General features: G+C 33.7%; 1 pseudogene; it reads left to right on the top strand.

Moving 5' to 3' along the window:
• The first annotated feature begins 285 nt into the window (after positions 1–285).
• LOC137254255 (uncharacterized) lies at positions 286–916 on the top strand (annotated as a pseudogene).
• The last annotated feature ends 7,333 nt before the right edge of the window (positions 917–8,249 follow it).

Below are 8,249 nucleotides of genomic sequence, written 5' to 3'. Positions count from 1 at the left end.
GGTTTCGGATTATTAGTACTTATGTCAATTAGCAGTGTCATACTGTCGTATAGAATTACCTGCCTTTGTTTTAGTTTTCTCGTATACTAATTTTCTACACAGAATTATATACTATTTAACATACAAAAATAACTTCGAAAATATAAATTTTATAAAAATATCTTTTAAAATACTTCAGTCTAAGGAAAAGGCAAGTATGAGTTCCTAAAAAGTAAGCACTTTAGGATAAATTATATAGGATATATAGGTACTCTTCGTTTACTTCACCAACACAGAACTTGAAAAATGGAAGTTCTGAATATAATTGAAAAAAGAATAGATTCTTTCAATCGCGTATTGGGTCCACTTTGCGAAGATGGCAATACAGCCACTGTAACTGACACTGCTGAGGTCAATAAATCTGCAGGTACTCCATCAGAAATAATTGTTGACTCCTTTCTAGCAGTCAATAGTATGTTAAATGGAGTTATTGGCAACCGAGAACCAATCACTAAAACTATTTGACGTGCTCCTGAGCTGGAAAAATATTTCAATCACAATTTTTTAGAGATAACCCAGCAAGTGCGTTCTAAAGGGGTAAACCTGAATGCTAAAGCTCCAGATTTACATGGAGTTTGATCAATTGGAACGCATCAAACCACTTGAATCCATACTCGGTGCTGAATAAATTCGCAGTATACTGGGTGAACGTACTGAAAAGCTAATACGACATGCAGAAGATAATACAAAATTTGCACAAGAAGCGGAATTGATCGAAGAAAATCTGATCTTGCCTATGAAGAGGTACGGTGAAATACAAAATAATTTATTCGAATCACTTTGGGCTATGAATAAACGACTTGAAGAAAAAATGTAAGCAGAGAAACGTGCAGAAAGCGAATTGGGCACCTTGGTTGCTGTGTACTATTTGGGATGATTGAGGTTAAAAGGTTCCACAGTTATTAAAAAAACTCAAAATCAAAATATGTTTTGTATAAATATGAAGTACGTTAAGTTAGCAGTAGTAGAGGGTGGTGTTTATTTTTTTTAGTTAAAGGATCTTTAATAAAACAAAAATACTTGATTTTCCTCAAAGGAAAAATTAGTCCAGCCCTACAATTATGTACAAATTTAAAAGAACATGCAATTTATATGTTAACCCGCAAGCAGCCAAGTTTACTGTTGAGTATGATCCTGTATATTCTACTAAAATAATAATAATAGTGTTTTTTCTCGGTAAATATCCGCTTCTCTTCCAATATGTGGTGTGCTGTTTTTAATTGTTCCCACTGGTCATCCTAAACGTTTTTAGCCGACTCCGAACGCATCTGCTTAGGCAGATGACTTTTTTGCTGAGAAACTTTCATGGCAGAAACACAATCGAAGAGTTTGTCAAGCCACCAAATCTGTTTGAAGTAATTTGTTCGCCCACTTTTCAAAAAGGATAAAAAACATTCTCCGAAAATTTATCCCTTACTTCGGCATAGTCGGTAAGTACTAGTAATTTAAGTTTGGTATAGGGCGCAACAATTTTTCTTAAATAATTCAATTCCATCACCTGTAATTTTTTATATTTTACGCATTTCGTTGCTGTTTTGTTTTCAATATATCTTAAAAAGGGCTACATAGATTTCAAACTGACAAATTCCAACTGTACCCAAAAGAGACTAAAGGGGATCAATTATGCCCAACTGTAGACAAAAGAGATCAATCGGTGTTCACTCTCTTTAGGGATGAATCGCATGATTTTTTGCAGGGTAGTTATACAAATGACAAATAAACCAATAATCAATAGCATTACAATAACAGCAAGATCCGAAGCAATTAGACAGGTTCATATCAATAGTTACAACAAGGAACTATTAGTACCTCGTCAAGAATTGACTGATGGCATTTTTGTAGCCAACATGACAGTAAACTCAAATAAAGCTTTAATAAGAATAATAAATATAATAGATAAACATGCAATCATTCAAGATTATGACATCAAAACAGAAAGTTTAGAGCATTATATAATAATTGAAAGTACACCTCACTATAAAGCTAATAATAAAGAAAAGTTAGAAAGATTGATAACAAGTAAGGAAGGTAAAGAACCATTGAAAGCTATGGTGACAACATAAGGGACAATAACCATGTAGGAAAATGAACCCAGGGTAACTCTGGAATGTGTTTGAATGACATGTGTATCAAATGAAAGGTATTAAAGAGTATTTTATGAGGGAGTGGGCCATAGTTCTATAGGTGGAGGCCATTTAGGGATATCGCCATGAAGGCGGATCAGGGTTGACTCTAGAATTTGTTTGTACGATATGGGTATCAAATGAAAGGTGTTAATGAGTATTTTAAAAGAGAGTGGGCCTTAGTTCTATAGGTGGACGCCTTTTCGAGATATCGCCATAAAGGTGCACCAGGGGTGACTCTAGAATATGTTTGTACGATATGGGTTTCAAGGTGAAAGGTGTTAATGAGTATATTAAAAGGTAGTGGGCCTTAGTTCTATAGGTGGACGCCTTTTCGGTATATCGTTATAAAAGTGGACCAGGTTTGACTCTAGAATGCGTTTGTACAATATGGGTATCAAACGAAAGGTGTTAATAAGTCTTTTAAAAGGGAGTGGGCCTTAGTTCTATGGGTGGACGCCTTTTCGGGATATCGCCATAAACGTGGACCAGGGTTGACTCTAGAATGCGTTTGTACAATATGGGTATCAAATGAAAGGTGTTAATGAGTATTTTAAAAGGGCGTGGCCCTTAGTTCTATAGGTGGACGCCTTTTCGAGATATCGTCATAAAGGTGGACCAGGGGTGACTCTAGATTTGTTTGTACAATATGCGTATCAAATGAAAGGTGTTAATGAGTATTTTAAAAGGGCGTGGGCCTTAGTTCTATAGGTGGATGCCTTTTCGAGATATCGCCATAAAGGTGAGCCAGGGGTGACTCTAGAATTTGTTTGTACGATATGGGTATCAAATGAAAGGTGTTAATGAGTATTTAAAAAAAAAGTGGGCCTTAGTTGAATTAATTTGAATTAAAATTTTTTTTTTTTTAAAGTGGGCGTGGTCGTTCTCCGATTTTGCTAACTTTTATAAAGCAGATATATAGTAATAAGAGTAACGTTCCTGCCAAATTTCATCATGATATCTTCAACGACTGCCAAATTACAGCTTGCAAAACTTCTAAATTACCTTCTTTTAAAAGTGGGCGGTGCCACGCCCATTGTCCAAAATTTTACTAGTTTTCTATTCTGCGTCATAAGTTCAACTCACCTACCAAGTTTCATCGCTTAATCCGTATTTGGTAATGAATTATCGCACTTTTTCGATTTTTCGAAATTTTCGATATCGAAAAAGTGGGCGTGGTTATTGTCCGATATCGTTCATTTTAAATAGCGATCTGAGATGAGTGCCCAGGAACCTATATACCGAATTTCATCAAGATAACTCAAAATTTACTCAAGTTATCGTGTTAACGGACAGACGGACGGACGGACGGACGGACGCACAGTGTTTCGTGTAGAACAAGCTAGCTGGACAAAATTATTTTATGAGATTTTCCGTTTCATATGCAGTCATTTATTACAACTACGTTATTTTTTTCAGCCATATGTTCTGTTTTTTATTTTTTTCCAAAATTTTACTTCATATGCATACATTTGCTTATTTCATATACAGTAACTCATGTGAATAAGTGACATAGATCCAAAAAAATTTAAAGGAGTCAAGAATATTACTTTATTGTACTTAAATTGAATGGACTACAAATCTCAATACTCTAAAAAATACTAAAAATTCGGAAAAAAATGAAAATTTTTTATGAAAATTCGTCGAATTCTTCAAACATTTTTTAAATATAATTTAGTTTTTGTTATAGATCGTGACACATTTTCTTATGGAAAATAAGTTAAAATATGAAAATTCGTCGAATTTTTCAAACATTTTTTAAATACAATTTAGTTTTTGTTATAGATCGTGACAAATTTTCTTATGGGAAATTAGTTAAAATAAATTTGCGAAAGCGAAAATTGTAAGAATTGTCCAAAAAGGGGTGTCTACTTATCTATGTGAGTGACTGTACATATGTCCATACTTGTTTTGTATTTATTTGAATATTTATCCTGGTACTACAATTTTTACAAAATTATTTTATAGTACCAGTCAGGAATGTAAAAGTGAATTACAATAATAATAATAACAATGTAAATATTTAAATTAATTATGTGAAAATTACTTATTTCAAAAACTTAAAAGTAAAGTATCATACAAAGTAGAAAAGACAATAGTTTAAATTAAATAAAACCTGATCCAACAAAAAGTTATAGGGTAGGTTATCTTTTGTTTGTTTAGAAAAAATAAATTTAATTGGAGGACAATACATGGTAGAAGAAGGTAGAGGATTCTGCCAAACAATTTTACCTTTTTCATCCTGAAGGAAGAGGAACGAAAGAAAATATAAACAAAAACTCATCTGTGTCAGAACTGCATGTAAACTTTTGCTTATATGTACTATGGTCAGAGCTTCCATCGCAACCCCACTTGCTGATTAAAGTATACGTCAAGTTTGTAGGTAATAAACTAACAAAAACTTCTTGATTTGCTAAAACTAAACGCTCAACAGTTTTATCTAATACGGACTGGACTTTAATTTCCGCACGTGTTTCACCCACATCAATTTCATTTGGATAGCATTCTGCCTTAGCTTTTCTTAGACTATAAAATGATGGATAAACTTTATGGCCTGCCTTGATGCTCCACTTCCGAGTTGTTTTGTACCCATGAGTCGTCGACTTGCTATCTACGTAGTATGCTAAAGCTTCTACATTGCTCAAGCATATTGCATCTGGCTCACATGTCATCCTTTTTCCGGATATTTGAGTGGTTTCCTGTGATTTTTGTATAATGTTAGCAACATTTCTGTTGCCGGACATATGCGTTGATACTTCTGCCGCATAAATTAATTCACCAGGACTTCTAGATTGTAAGAGGTCATCGCTTAAATCGTACTTAAGTACAACAAAACTCAATAATTCTTTATATCTGATTTCCTTCGATTGTTGAACCCAAATGTCAAAAAACTCCGTTCTTGGTACGGTTATAACTAAACTGCTTTGTGTTGTTGATTTTCCGACAGGGTGAATAGTTGATAATTGTTGTGCTGCCATCTTAAGTGTCGTTGGTCGTTCTGATTTGTTATCAGTTATGCAGTATTTATACTACATTCAGGTATTGGCGTAGATGCTAACAAATGGGGTTGTTTTGTGTAGCGTTCCAGAGTGGTTATACCTGCATTAGGATTGCTTAGTATGTACCTGTTTTTATGCCTTGGTGACTGGTGCGGTAGGTTGTGGCAGGTTGAAGTCAGTGATCTTCGCCTTTTTGGTGTGCTCTTGTTGACCTTGCGCGTTTATTTTTGTGTGTTTTATGGCTACGTGTTTGTTCCCTGTACCTGGGAATTGGTTTTGCCGTTTGTATATCAGCTTTAAAGGTTCAAATATCTCGTCGGAGCTGGTACGTACATACATCCTATTTGATATGTAGAGATAACTAAATCTACAAAAAAAAAAAAAAAAAATTAAAAATAGATGTGCAAAGAATTCGCAATGGGTTTTTCTTTCGACTATTAGAGATTACTTGCGGCTATAACATATGTAAAATTTAGCCCGGATGTCCGCGGATGTATGTAACTTTTTTGTCCCTAAATTTAAAAATATAGAGAAAAAATACCTTTTCTTCTTAATAACGGAATTTTAAATATATTTAAAATACTCTAATTGTGAAAGAATTACTACTGAAAAATTTTATTTACCTCCGGGCTTAGAATCCATCAAAAAAATTATATAAAATTGTTCACTTAAAAGAAATATGAAGCTTAATATTCAACAAGAATTTTGCAAATTAATCAATGCATTTTACGGCCACTCCTGCCTTCTTACTTCAATTACTCAATATATATGAGCAGAAATATCAAAAAAAAAAGCAAAAATCCCGTTATTTTGTTTGTCTTCTTTCATTTCTCATTACACTTTTCTTGGAATAAGAACTTTGTTTTTGTCCAGCTAGCTTGTTCTACACGAAACACTGTGGGACGGACGGACGGACGGACGGACATGGCTCAATCGAATTTTTTTTCGATACTGATGATTTTGATATATGGAAGTCTATATCGAGATACCTGTACCACCAACCGTTATCCAATCAAAGTTAATATACTCTGTGAGGTCTGCTCAACTGAGTATAAAAATTTCCCACCATTCGCTAGTAAATCACTCAACACATTATGCTCAGAATTCGTTGATATATTCTCATTAGAAACAGAACCAATCACGGCCAAAAATGTTTACAAACAAAAGTTGCATCTGAAAGATAACACTCCTGTGTATATTAAAAATAATAGACTACCTCAAGTGCATAAGAATGAAATAAATAAACAAGTAAATAAACTAATTCAAGATAATATTGTTGAGTCATCAACCTCAGAGTACAAGAGCCCTATTTTATTGGTACCTAAAAAATCTCTTCCGAGCAAACAAAAAAAAGGTGTAGATTAATTGTTGATTTCAGTCAAATAAATAAAAAATTAACAGCTGATAAATTCCCTTTGCCTAGAATAGATGATATTCTGGATCAATTAGGAACAGCGAAATATTTCTCATGCCTAGATTTAATGTCAGTATTTCACCAAATAGAACTCAGCCCAGAGTCAAGGGATATCACATTTTTTACAGCGGATAACGGTACTTATCGTTTCGAAAGATTACCTTATGGTCTCAAAGTAGCTCCAAACTCATTCCACAGGATGATGACGTTAGCATTCGCAGGTCTAAAACCATCACAAGCATTCTTATACATGGACCGTTTAGTCGTATTAGGATGCTCCGAAAAACATATGATTAAAAATTTACGGGATGTATTCTCCACATGCAGAAAATATAATTTAAAATTACATCCGGACAAACGTTTATTTTTCAGCCAAGAAGTTAGGTACTTATCTGGCACATAAATGCACAATTACCGGAATTTTACCAGACCCAAATAAATTAAAAATCGTTCAAAATTACCCAACTCCCAAAAATGCCGATAAAGCAAAAAAATTTGTGGCATTTTGTAATTATTATAGAAGATTCATACCAAATTTCGCAGAATACGCCAGGATTCTAACATGGCTTATAGTAAGGAAAATGTAATTTTCAATTGGACAGACGACTGCGAGAAATATTTTAGCTACTTAAAAAATGCATTAATTAGTCCAAATAACCTACAATATTCCAATTTTGATAGACAGTTCTTTATTACAACTGACGCAAGTGATTATGCTTGCGGTGCTGTGCTAAGCCAAGAGTATGAAGGAAAAAAACTACCCATTGCATAAGCATCAATATCATTTACAAAAGGTGAAATAAATAAAGCCACGATCGAAAAAGAATTGGCGGCCATATATTGGGCCATTATATATTTTAGACCATATGTTTATGGCAGAAAATTCACAGTGAAAACGGATCAGCGACCTTTAACATATTTATTCTCAATGAAAAACCCTTCATCTAAATTAGCTAGAATCAGGTTAGATTTGGAAGAGTATGACTTTGGGGTGGAGTACATAGCCGGAAAAAAAATTACGTGGCAGACGCTCTGTCACGAATAGATATCAATGAATTGAAAGAAATGTCAGTACAGGCATGTAGAATAATGAAAGTCACGACAAGATCGCAAACTAAAAAGAGTTCCAGTAATAATAGTAATAGAAATGAAGAGAAGAAAAGTTACAAAGAGAACCCTATAGTATACGAAGCGCTTAATAAATGTGAAGTAAAAGGACTAGTCCAGCTCGTTTTCGATCCTCCGAAATTATATTTCAAAAAAGAAAAGAAAATTTGTAGTCAAATAAATATAGAGAATCAAATTGTTGCGGCGAAGATTGACTTAGGCCAATTCTTTACCAGGCTTATGGAAAAAGCCGGCAAATTGGGAATTAAGAAAATACAGTGGTTCCTAGGAGACAAATTGTTTAATTATAATCGAGTAGAGACATTTAAAGAAATAGGTACCAAAGTTCTCAAAAATTTAACTATTGCATTAACTCCGGAGGTTGTGCATGTGGCGGAAAAGGATAAAATTAAAAAGATTCTTCAAAAAAATCACGATGATCCTATTAATGGTGGCCACCCAGGAATCAATCGTACAACTAATAAAATAAGACAAAAAGATTACTGGAAAAATATGAACAATGATATAAGAAAATATATAAAGAAATGCGTAAATTGTAATAAGAAT

This window comes from Eurosta solidaginis, chromosome 5, assembly GCF_040869045.1.
Source record: "Eurosta solidaginis isolate ZX-2024a chromosome 5, ASM4086904v1, whole genome shotgun sequence".
Taxonomy (NCBI): Eukaryota; Metazoa; Arthropoda; class Insecta; order Diptera; family Tephritidae; genus Eurosta; species Eurosta solidaginis.
The sequence above is the reverse complement of the archived record's forward strand: the minus strand, read 5'-3'. Positions and strand labels throughout refer to the sequence as shown.